Source organism: Panthera leo, chromosome B2, assembly GCF_018350215.1.
Source record: "Panthera leo isolate Ple1 chromosome B2, P.leo_Ple1_pat1.1, whole genome shotgun sequence".
NCBI lineage: Eukaryota > Metazoa > Chordata > Mammalia > Carnivora > Felidae > Panthera > Panthera leo.
This window is the reverse complement of record NC_056683.1, coordinates 53,068,093-53,080,820: the sequence shown is the minus strand read 5'-3', so window position 1 is coordinate 53,080,820 and position 12,728 is coordinate 53,068,093. Positions and strand designations below refer to the sequence as shown.

The 12,728-nt window shown below is 34.5% G+C and overlaps 1 protein-coding gene across 6 annotated transcripts in view; it reads left to right on the top strand.

Moving 5' to 3' along the window:
* The window catches only part of COL21A1 (collagen type XXI alpha 1 chain), a 171,666-nt gene that overhangs the window by 117,925 nt on the left and 41,013 nt on the right, over window positions 1–12,728 (top strand). The window lies entirely within an intron of this gene.

The following is a 12,728-nucleotide window of genomic DNA, read 5'->3' as shown; positions in this document are numbered from 1 at the left end:
AGTCCATGAACTAGAGATGACTTTCATTTATTTGTTTATTCCTTAATTTCTTTCATTAATGTTTTATAGTTTTTAGTGTATAAGTCTTTCTCCTTTTTGGTTTAGTTTATATCAAAGTATTTTATTATTTTTATGCTGTTATAAATATGATGTTTTCTTAATTTTCTTTTTGTATAGTTTGTTATTAGCATATAAAAATGCAATTGAGTTTTATATGTTGATTTTGTATCCTGCAACCTTATTGAATTTATTAGTTTGAACAGTTTTTTTGTGGAGTCTTTAGGATTTCCTATATATGAGATTATGTCATCTATAAACAGAGACAGTTTTACTTCTTTTTCCAATTTTGATGTTTTTTCTTTCTTTTTCTTGCCTAATTTCCCTAACTAGTACTTCTAGTACTATGTTGAAAAGAAGTGGTAAGAGTGTACATCTTTGTCTTGCTTCTCATCATAAAGGAGAAGCTTTCAGTTTTTCATCATTAAATACGATGTTCACTGTGGGTTTTTCATATATGCGATCTTTTTTAAGTTCCTTCTGTACCTAGTTTGTTGAGAGTTTTGATGATGAAATGATGTTGAATTTTGTCAAATGTTTTTTCTGCATTTCTTGATCATGTGATTTTTATCTTTATTCTGGTAATGTGGTGTATCACACTGATTTGCATATACTGCCATCTTTGTATCCCAGGGATAAATCTCACTTAGTGATGATGTATGATCCTTTCAATGTGCTGTTGAATTCAGTTTGCTACTATTTGTTGGGGACTTTTGCATGCACCTTCATCAAGGATATTGTGGTTTTCTTTCTTGTGGTGTTTTGTCTGGCTTTAGTAGCAGGCTAATACGGGCCTCATAAAATGATTTGGAAGTGTTCTCTCTTTTATTTCTTGGAACATTTTAAGAAGGGTTCATATTTAAATGTTTAGTAGAATTTACCTGTGAAGTCTGTGGTCCTGGGACTTTATTTATTGCAAGATTTTTGATTACTCATTCAGTCTCCTCATTTGTTTTTGGTCTTTTCAGTCTTTCTCTTTCTTCTTCTATCACTTTTGGCAGGTTTTGTGTTTCTAGGAATTTATCCATTTCTTTTAGTATGTCCAATTTTTTTTTTTGCATACAATTATTCATAATAGTCCCTCATGATCTTTTTCATTTCTGTGGCATCAATTGTAATGTCTCCTCTTTTGTTTCTGACTTTATTTGAGTCTTCTCTCTTTTTTCTTTGTCTAGATAACTAAGGATTTGTCCATATTTTATATCTTTTTAAAAAATCAACTCTGGCTTTGTCTATTTTTTCTATTTTTTGTATTCTATATTTTATTTATTTTTGTTCAAATGTTAATCATTTCCTTCCTCCAGCTAACTTTGAGCTTCTTTTTTTTTTTTTTTTTTGAGTTTATTGCCCTTTTTGATATTAATCTGGGTAGCATGATTGCATGCGTATACCCACAAGTGTAAACTATAGTTCAGTTTTTAACAGCTTTATTTATAAATAAACCACACATTATATAGTTTACCTATTTAACTTATTGTACACACAATTCAATGGTTTTCAGTATACTTAGAGTTATTAAATTGTCACTTCAACCTAATTTTAGAACATTTTAATCACCTCAAAAAGAAACCCTATACTCATTAGTGGTCTCTTTCAATTTCCTCCCAGCCACTACCCCTCTACTTTCAGCCCTATGCAACCTCTAATGTACTTTCTGTCTCTATGGATTTTCCTGTTATGAATATTTGATAGGGAATTTGGCAGTATGTGGCCTTTTGTGGCTAACTTCTTACACTTAACAGAACATTTTCAAGTTCTTTCTGTGTTTTGGCCTATACAGTACTTTATTCATTTTTATTGATGATATTTCCTATTTATTCACTCATTGGTTGATGAATATTTGGGTTTAACTTATTAAGAAACTACCAAACTACTAAGCTTCAGTATACTTTTTAGTTTGGAATAATTCTAGATTTATACAAAAGTTGCAAGTAACAGTATACAGAGTTCCCTTACACACTCTGTCCATTTTGTCCTGATGTTAACATATTGCTATGGTACATTTGTCAAAAGTAAGACATCAATATTGACACATTGCTATAAGTTAAACTCCATACTTTATTTGGATTTTATTCATATGTCTTTTTTCTATTCCATGATCTAATTGAGGATATTCCACATTGCATTGTTTTGTTATGTCTCCTTAGTCTCTTCTAATCAATGATAATTTATCAGCCTTTTCTCGTTTTTCATGACTTGGGCAATTTTGAAGAGCTTTGATTACGTATTTTGTAGAATATCACTCAATGTGGGTTTTTCTGATAGTTTCTTCATGATTAGGCTGTAACTGTATTTTTTATTTTTTATTTATAGTTTTGGTGGGAAGGGAAGAATAACACAAAGGTGAAGTGACCTACTCATCAGAGAGTATATATGCTATCCACTTGACTAATCATTGATTATATTAACTTTGATCATTTGGTTATGGTAGTGTTTGTCAGGTTTCTTCACTGTGAAGTTACTGCTTTTTTCCAGTTCCTACTCATGATAGGACAGAGGGGCTGAGATTAAAATTTCAACTCACAGAGCGGAGAGTATGTACATATCTTTACATTTATTAGAGGAGAGTTCTGGTTGTAACAATATTGAGTTCTTCCAGTCCATGAACATGGTATATCATTCCACCTAGATGGTCTTTCTTTAATATATCTCAGAAATGTTTTGTAGTTTTCAGCATGCAGATCTTGTATGTGATTTTGTTAAATTCATATGCAAAAATTTTATTTTGTTAAATGCTCTTGTGAATAGATTTTTAAAAATTTATTTTCTCTTGCTAACATATAAAAATACAATGGTTGGTATGTTGATTATATACCCTGCAGTATTGCCAAACTCACTTATTGATTCCTGCAACTTGCTTTGTAAATTCCTTAGATTTTTTCTGCATAGATAAGCATATTGTTTAGAAATAAAGACAATTTTCTTCTATACTAATTCATATGACTTAAATTTATTTTAATAATAGTATTGCATTATACAGGCCCTCTGGTGCAACATTGAATAGAAGTAGTGAGAGTGTATATTTCTTGCCTTGTTTCTGGTCGTAGTTAGAAAGCCTGCAGTCTTTCACCAGTAAATGTTAGTTGTTTTATATAGAAACCCTTCATCAGGTTGAAGAAATTCCTTTTTATTTGTAATCTCTTTAGAGTTTTTCTCTTTAATTATGATTAGGTATTGAATTTTGTGAGAAACTTTCTGCATTTATTGAGTTGATTTATATTGTTTTCCTCTCTTATTTCTTTAATACGATGTATGGTATTGATTTTTGTATGTTACACTAACCTTGCATTATTGGGATAATTATATTGGTGGTGATATTATATTCCTTTTATATATTGCTGGATTCATTTTGGAAATGTTTTATTAAGGACTTCTGTGTTTATGCTCATTGAAAGATAGTGGTCATTAGTTTTCTTGTGATTTTTTTTGTATGGCTTTGGTATCAAGATAAATACTAGGTTTTCTTTTCTAAAAGAGATTATGTAGAATTGGTATGATTTCTTCCTTATTTGGTAGAATTTACCAGTGAAATGATCTGGACTTGAGCTTTTTAAGTTTGAGGAAGATTTTAATTACTAATTAAATTCTTTTACTAAATATTGGGATACTTAGTGTTTTTCTTCCTTCTTGGGTAAGTTTTGCTAATTTGTGTCTTTGAAGGAATTTGTTCATTTCATTTTCAATTTGTTGGCATATTTTATTTATAATATTGCATTATTCTTGTCTGTTTAATTAACTAATTTTATGAAGTTTGAAATTTTAATTCCAGTATAGTTAACATACAGTGTTACATTAGTTTCAGGTATACAAGATAGTGATTCAACACATCTATGCATTACTCAGTGCTCATCATGAAAAGTACACTCTTTAATCCCCATTACCTGTTTCACCCAGTCCCACACCTACCTCCCCTAGGGTAATACATCAGTTCTCAAAAGTTACAAGTCTTGGGGTGCCTGAGTGGCTATGTCATTTGAATGTCCGACTCTTAATTTTGGCTTGGGTCATGATCCCAGGGTTGTGGGATCAACCCCTCTATCAGGCTCCGTGCTGAGCATGGAGCTTGCTTAAGATTCGCTCTCCTCTCTCTCTCTTTCTTTCTCTCTCCCCCTCCAAAATAAATAAATAAATAAATAAATAAGTAAGTAAGTAAGTAAATAAATAAATAAATAAGTAAATAAAAAACAAGCAAGCAATTTTTAATAAATAAATACTTTATTTTTAGAGAGAGAATGGGAGAGGGGCAGGGCGGGCTGGTAGGGAGAATCTTAACCAAGCTCCATGCTCAACTCAGAGCCCAACAGAGGGGTTGATCCCACAACCCTGGAACCGTGGGATCATGACCTGAGCCAAAATCAGGAGTTGGATGCTCCCCAGGCACCCCACAAATCTTTAAAATAAAAGATGTTTCTCGGTTTGTTTCTCTCTTTTTTTCCTTTGCTCATTTGTTTCTTAAATTCCACATATGAGTGAAATGATATGGTATTTGTTTTTCTCTGACATTTTGTTTAGCGTTATACTCTCTGGCTTCACCCGTGTTGTTGCAAATGGCAGATTTCATTCTTTTTTGTGGCTGAATAATAGTCTGTTTTATGTATATGCCATCTCTTCTTTATCCATTCATCTATAGATGGACACTTGGTATGTTCATAATTTGGCTATTGTAAATAATGCTGCAGTAAACCTAGGGGTGCATGTATACCTTTGAATTAGTGTTTTTGTACTTTTTAGGTAAATATCCTGCGTATTGCAATTATGTATCATAGGGTAGGTCCATTTTTAACTTTTTGAGGAACCTCCTCACTGTTTTCCATAGTGGTGGTATCAGTTGACACTCCTACCAAAATTGCACGAGGGTTCCTTTTTCTTTAAAAAAATTTTTTTTAATGTTTATTTTTTAGAGAAAGAAAGAGCATGAGTCGGCGAGGGGCAGAAAGAGGGGAGACATAGAATCTGAAGCAAGCTCCAGGCTCTGAGCTGTCAGCACAGAGCCTGGTGTGGGGCTTGAACTCACGATACATGAGATCATGACCTGATCCAAAGTCAGATGCCCAACCTACTGAGCCACCCTGGCACCCCAAGCGTTTCTTTTTCTCTACATCCTCTCCAACACTCGTTTCTTTTATTTTCTATTTTAGCCTTTCTGATAGGTGTGAGGTAATATTTTATTGTAGTTTTGATTTGCGTTCTCTGGTGATAAGTGATGATAAGCATCTTTTCATGTGTTTGTTGGTATCTGTATGTCTTCTTTGGGAAAATGTCTATTCATGTTTTCTGTCTATTTTTAAATTAGATGATTTGTTATTTGGTTGTTGAGTTGTATAAATTCTTTATATATTCTGTATTCTAAATCTCTGTAGAGTTGTCATTTGCAAATATCTTCTCCCATTCAGTAGGTTGTCTTTTAGTTTTGTTGATGGTCAGCACAGAACCTTTTTTTTAAAATTATTTTTAACATTTACTTATTTTTCGAGAGGGAGGGGCAGAGAGAGAGGGAGTCACAGATTCTGAAGCAGGCTACAGGCTTCGAGCTGTTAGCACACAGTCTGACGTGGGTATCGAACCTGTGAACTGTGAGATCATGGCCTGAGCTGAAGTCGGATGCTTAAACAACTGAGCCACCCAGGCGCCCTGAGAAGCTTTTTATTTTGATGTACTCCCAGTAGTTTATTTTTGCTTTTGTTTCCCTTGCCTCAGAGGACATATCTAGAAAAAAAGTAGCTATGGTTGATGTCAGAGAAATTACTGCCTCTGTTCTCTTTAAGGATATTTATAATTTCAGATCTAACTTTAAGTACTAAATCCATTTTGAATTTTTTTAAAGTTTATTTTTTTGAGAGAGAGGGAGAGTGAGTGCGCCTGCATGTGTATGGGAGAAAGTGAGGGAGGGGAAGTGAGGTAGAGGGAGAGAGAGAGAATCTGAAGCAGTCTTCACACAATCAGTTTAGAGCAATATGTGGGGCTTGAACCCATGAACTGTGAGATCATGACCAGAGCCAAAGTCAGACCCTTAACCAACTGAGTCATCCAGGCACTCCACCATTTTGATGTCATCTTTGTTTTTGGTGTAAGCCAGCAGTCCAGTTCCATTCTTTTACATGTTGCTGTCCAATTCTCTCAACATCAGTTGCTGAAGAGACTTTTTCCCATTGTGTATTCTTTGCTGTTTTGTCAAAAATCAATTGACCGTGTAAATGTGGGCTTCTTTTTGGGTTTTCTGTTCCCTTGATCTATGTGCCTATTTTGGTGTCATATTCTTGTCCTTTTAATGTAGGATTTTTTAATGTGCTCTCATTCCTGATATTTTGTAATAACTTAACACAGTTACAGTTGAATTCATGCACCACAGGGTTTTTCCTCATTTTCTCCTTTGTCATCTTGGCCTGATGCTTTTTGTGTTGAATCGTTTCGTGATAACTTTCTCTTATTTCTTACATGGAAACTGGTTAAGTTGAGCACTATATCTCTCATAGGGTCAATAATAGTAAACTTCATTCTTGTAGGAAATGAGCCATTCCATCTAGATTTTTCAAAGGACTTGTATAAAATTGTGCACATTCCTCTATAGTTTTTAAAAAGTTCTTGGTTTCAGTAATTTGTCTCTCTTTGTTACTTGTTTGAATATTTGTGCTTTCATTTTCTACTATTTTTTTTTTGTTTTTTTTTTTGTTTTTGCTTGATTATATGAGATTGTGGTTTTTCTATTTGTGTTTTTTTTTTTTTTCACAGAACCAATATTGTAATTTAATTATTAACTTCACTGATTTTTCCATTTCTGGTTTTTGGTGTGTTTTTTGTTTTTGTTTTTTTGTTTCGTTTTTTGTTTTGTTATTACATTTATACTACTTCCTAACTTCTTTCTTTTTTCTTATATTTTTCTAGGTTTTACAATTGGGAATTGAATTCATTTATTTTCATTCTTTTCCTATTTTTTGCTTCCAGTATTTAAATTATATGTATTCTTTTTGATTATTGCTTCAATTGTATTCCCTTGATATTAATGTGCAGTGTTTTCTCATTAATGCTACTTTTAGAGGGGCACCTGGGTGGGTCGGTCACTTAGGTCTTGATTTCAACTCAGGTCATAATCTCAGTGTCATCAGATCAAACCCCGTGTCAGGCTCTGTGCTGAGCATGGAGCCTCCTTGGGATTCTCTTCCTCTCTCTCTGCCCCTCCCCTGCTCTAATATTTATAAGCTATTTTCCACTCTTTGCCCACCTTTGTTTCAAATCTGCAATTAAATATATTCAGGGTTCATCCCCAGGTATATTTATCAGTTATAGTCATCATTGTGGTTTATAGAAGCTGCTTCTATAGTGTATTTCTTAGGAAATGCTTGTGAATACAGTGTTCTCTGATTTCTTATGTCTTAACATGTTTTCTACAGGTTATAGCATTTGTTGCAGTTTTTTTTTTCTGCTTCATGTTTATTTTTGTATGAGAGAAATTGAAATGTTTGGGTTCTTATTTTATGTTTTTCATTTAGTAGTTTTGTTTGAATATTGTCTGCAGATTTTTCTCAATTTGAAATGTTTTATGTGTATTTGGACCTACAGTAATAGGGGTGTAAAAGTTTGAGCAGCTTACTAGGCTTCTTAATTCTAGAGCATCTCCTTTTTATGTATAGTGAAGTTAGCTTTTTATTTAATTATTCTTAATTATTTATCAGAGTGGGGGACAGGGGCAGAGGGAGAGAGAGAATCTTTTTTAATGGTTGTTTATTTTGAGAGAGAGCGTGAGTGAGGGGCAGAAAGAGAGGGGAACAGAGGATCTGAAGCAGGCTTTGCACTGTCAGCAGCAAGCCTGATGTGGGGCTCGAACTCATAAACCATGACATCATGACCTGAGCCGAAGTTGGATGCTCAAGAGACTGAGCCACCTAGGTACCCCTCAATGTTTATTTAATCAATGGAATCAATTATTGGGATAGGTTAAGTATGCCTTCGGTTGGGGAGGTGGAGAAATGTGTAGAAGTATAATGTGTGCATTTGATTATAATGTGGCACATTTAAGAGTACATGTCCAGCAAGTAGTTAAATACTGATAACTGTCTCATTTGCAGAGGGGAAGGAATGGGAGAGTGAACGGAATTGGAAGGGACTATCTTAGGTTGTGGGAAAGAGACCCTTTCACTGTAAAAAAAAAAAAAAAAAAGGAAGGAAAGAAGGAAGAAATGAAGGATGGAAGAAGGAGGGGGAGGAAGAAAAGAAGAAGAAAAAAAGAATGGGTGGATGTAAATTCAGGACAGTTTGTTGGTTTGGTGGCAAGATGTCTAACTTCTCTTTCCTCTAAGGAAGTGTAAATTATCACCTGTTGAGAGGCAGGGAAAAGGGAATTTCTGTTGATTAAAGAACTTTTAGCTCTGTGGAGAATGTGGTACAGAAGAGATTAAGAAAATATAGAAGCTGCTTTGAAGTGTATTTGAAGCTGGAAGTTATCATCTGGTCAACAGTGGTACTATATTTCCCCTCCCACTGCTATACTTAGAAACCCAAGAGTGGGTCTGAGGAGGCTTTCCGTTTGATTAACTCAATATTGAGGTTTGCATAAGCAAGTGCTGTGCTTGAACAGTGAGGCAAAGGGATAAGAATCTCAGTTAGCAATTGAAATACTGAAAAATGGTGTCGAAACTGGATCTGGAGAGAAGTGAACACAGGACAGGACACATGATAACAGACACAATTTATGGATACTTCCTACATGCCTGGCTCTTTTCCCAGCATTGTATATGCATTCTCCCATTAAACTCAAAAGTCATTGAACTACAAGTGGAAAAAAGAAATTATCCTCTTAGAGATGAGGCAACTAAAGAATGAGGAGATTAATAATGTGTCCTAGATAATGTAGCCATAATTTAATAACCACTGAAAGTGTCTTTCACCAAATTGTTGAAAAATCATGTTATAGCCAAATAATCTTTCTTCAATATAGGAAATGATGATGGAACTATGGCCTCTACTATTTTTGTGGTATTTTAGCTAGATTAAAATATTGACCATCTTTTTAAAAATACTCATGTTTTCTAAATGATAATGCTAAGCCATAGCAGTACAAATATGAAAATACCATATTATTTGAAAAAAGTGAAGCCTAAAACAAATCATAAGGTAAAGGATTGTTGAAACCCCAACTTTTTGATGACAATGAAATAGCAAACTTTCATGAATCTTCCCTTCTGTGTCTTGAGATGTGCAAGGTACTTTCACAAAGCCTCTTAATTTGTTTTCTTAATAAAAGAATCTTGGGAGTTGGGAGTATTAATGCCACTTAGACATTATGGTCAGATTAATACAGATTAATTAATTTATCCAGAAGTGCGGTCATTTACATGGCAGGGCTAGAATTCTAAGCCTAGTTTGTGTGATTCCCCTCTATGCATGATGGGTCCCAAACTTCTTGTCTATTTATTTGGTAACCCGGGAGAAGCTTCCCTAGTCTTATATCTTCAGTATATCCTTTGGTATGGTAGAGATTTGTTTACAAACTAAGAATAAACCATGAATTAAGATCAAAGTCAAAGTATTTAATAACAAAGTAAGGAACTTCCTCAAAATTAAATTATATTTTAGTGGTCACACACCTGATTTTGAGGGTTGCTATGACCACAAACTAAATTATTCTCCATTCTTTTAATTTTTTTTTGTGGGTAAGTACCAGTGACCACAACATGAAAGGAAATACATATACAATGCGAGTTTTACGTATCTGTTTTTGGTTAAATTTACTTCTTAAAAATAGCTGCTTTTTGTGGAATAAATCGTCGTTGACATTAGCTGTAGAAATTGGATTTAGGGATAATGTTTAGCATAGCATCTTTTCAGTTATTTTATATCAAATAAGAAGTTAATAATAGAATGCAAAATGATAGATTAGAGCTAGGGGCATTTGTTTTCCACCAGCCAAACAAATTAGCATGTGTCAGGTTCTCCAGGTCATGAAAGCAATCAGATGATCAGGTTACGTCACAACACTGCACTTCACAGGTTAGTTGTGTACGGCATTTAATTATTTTATGGAGAATGGCTCCAAAGAAATCATCATTCATCTCCCAATGAAACATTATTCAGAGAATCAAGAGCATACTTCTAGGTAAAGATTATTTGTCATTGTCTTATGATAACCAAACTCCGTAATTTCACAACAGCGAGTGCTATAGTGCTGTGCATAAATGTTTCTCCCCATTTCCTTTATCCTCTTGGAATCAAGTATTTAAGAATAAATAGCCAAGTCCTCCTTCCTTCATATGCTCTTTAGTTGTTTGTAAAGAAGGGGACATAAAGCTTTACATGTAGTCATGCATTTCATTTGGCACAATTCTAAATATTGTAGGTGATAAAACACTCATGTAGATATGTTCCTTGCCTTCAAAGAATGTACAACTCAGGAAAACAACACTTCCATAAACAAGATATCTGTTGAACAGCATAGCCATCATAAAACTCAGTGCCAAGTGTAAAACTGTACAGTGTCATTATAGTTCACACAGAGAGGTGTTGGTAAGCGAAACCAAGGATGTATAAGTCTCTTGAGATATGGGCTAGAGCATTGGTCCCAGTGGCCACCGTCCAGCACTTTCTGGGAACTTGTTGGAAATGCCAATTCCTGACATCTACCCCACACCTATTGAATCAGAAACTCTGGGGTGAAGTCCACAGTTTTCAGTCTAACAAATTCTCCAGGAGATTCTGTTGCAGCTAGTATGAAAATCACCGCTGTAGATACTAAAATAGTGATATTTTATTACTATTTATTATCTAGTGATAGATAATAAAATAGTGATATTTTGTTCATATGATGATGTATCATTATGTTTAAGAAGTAGGAATAGAAAGAAATCCTCAAATAATTTGGGGACTTAATTATTGATAATCCTTGATGATGATTAGTAAGCTTTTAAAAAACCCTCTGCTAATTAGAATAAAAAAATAAGATGAAGTCTTCAGAGTAGTAGAAGGAGACAGTTTTTTTGTCAGCTAAAGTAGTCCTGTAATTCCAGATTACTTGTTTCTCCTATTTGACAACTGCCCTCCTCCCTTTATATACAGAAGATCTAAACTACAGATTTGATTAGCAAGTCACATATGACAGTACCTGGAGGTATGGGAAGGTAAGTGGCCTAATGATTTAAAGATACACCATGTCCCTCACATCATCAGAGTCAGCTGGGTGTGTTAAAACCGACTGCTGGGCTCCACCATCCAGAGCTGCTGATTTGTTAGGTCTGAAATGTTGTGTTTTTAAGTTCCCACATGAAGTGAGGCTGAGCTGGCTGATGTGGGGGAATGAATGGTCCTGTTAATCTTAATGTCGAGTTTAGATGTAGTCGTTGTAGGATTTCTCTGTTTTATTAAGTCCTGACAAATCCCTTTTCTTTAATTTTTCAGACTTGGTAACCTATAGCTTTTAAACTTAGTGGATCCTACATATATCCTTGTTTCTCTGAGATTTTCATTAGCTTTTCTGTAGAACCATCAGGCCAGCAGCACTCCCCCTCCCAATGTGGTTAATTTACAGGAAACATCATTCTTTGCTCCCTCTGTCATCACTTGTCAGCTGGTGTTTGTAAATAAAATTGGAACAGATGAAATATTTGGCTTTCGCTGGTATTTCACTGTGCCTATGAAATGCAAGAATTCATAAAAGTGGGAGAACACTGGTTCCATAAAGTGAGACGGTTGAGTTTTTTTCCTAAGTGCTGATTATGTTAGCCAGGTTCTTCGTTTTGTGGTTCGTTTTTTACAGTTTTGGGAAATTCATTAGAATCTGAAACTCTGGAAAACAATGTTGGCATATGCATCGGTACGTGTATTCTGAGACTCTTTACCCTTAGATCTGTTTCCACTCAGGCATTTGAAGCATTTACAAGAAAAATGCTTTTGTTTTGCTTTCTTGCTCTCATGTAGAATGAAATGTTTTTTCTGGTATGAAGGAAAGTGTGGCATAATTGCAGAGAACTTTGCTTGTTATGATGCAACATTTGGCTGAACAGAAAACAAAATATGGCTCCTAATGACTGTTAGGTTAGAAAGCCTAAATGTTTGGGGGTGTGTCTGTCTGTGTCTGTGTGTGTATTTTAGGAGGCTTCTCCCCCACTACCCCTTATTTGTGTCTCGGCAGTTTAATAGCTGTATTCATCTGTAAATGTTACATATTTTATGAATAAATTCAGCTAATATTTATAAGCAGAGTGTCATACTTTTGTATACACTGGCATTTTGGGAAAAAGTTTGAGAATGCTAAAAGGTGGATGTAAAATAAGATGCTTAAATAATTTGAACATAGTAATTTAAAGGCATAAAACTGAAAACTAGGATAGTTTTTATAGCTACCTAAAAATAAGCATTTTAAACATATAAAATGTTTATTTTAAATAGGTAGATACTATGGAGCGCCTGGGTGGCTCAGTTGGTTAAGTGTCTGACTTCAGCCCAGGTCATGATCTCATAGTTTGTGAGTTTGAGCCCCGCGTCTGGCTCTGTGCTGACAGCTCAGAGCCTGGAGCCTGCTTCAGATTCTGTGTCTCCCTCTGTCTCTGCCCCTCTGCCACTCATGCTCTGTGTCTCTCAAAGATAAATAAACATTAAACAAGTTTTTTTTTTAAATAGGTAGATACTAAATGAAAGTGCCAAATAATTTCAAGTAATAGCCTATAAATCCATTTAATGAAAGT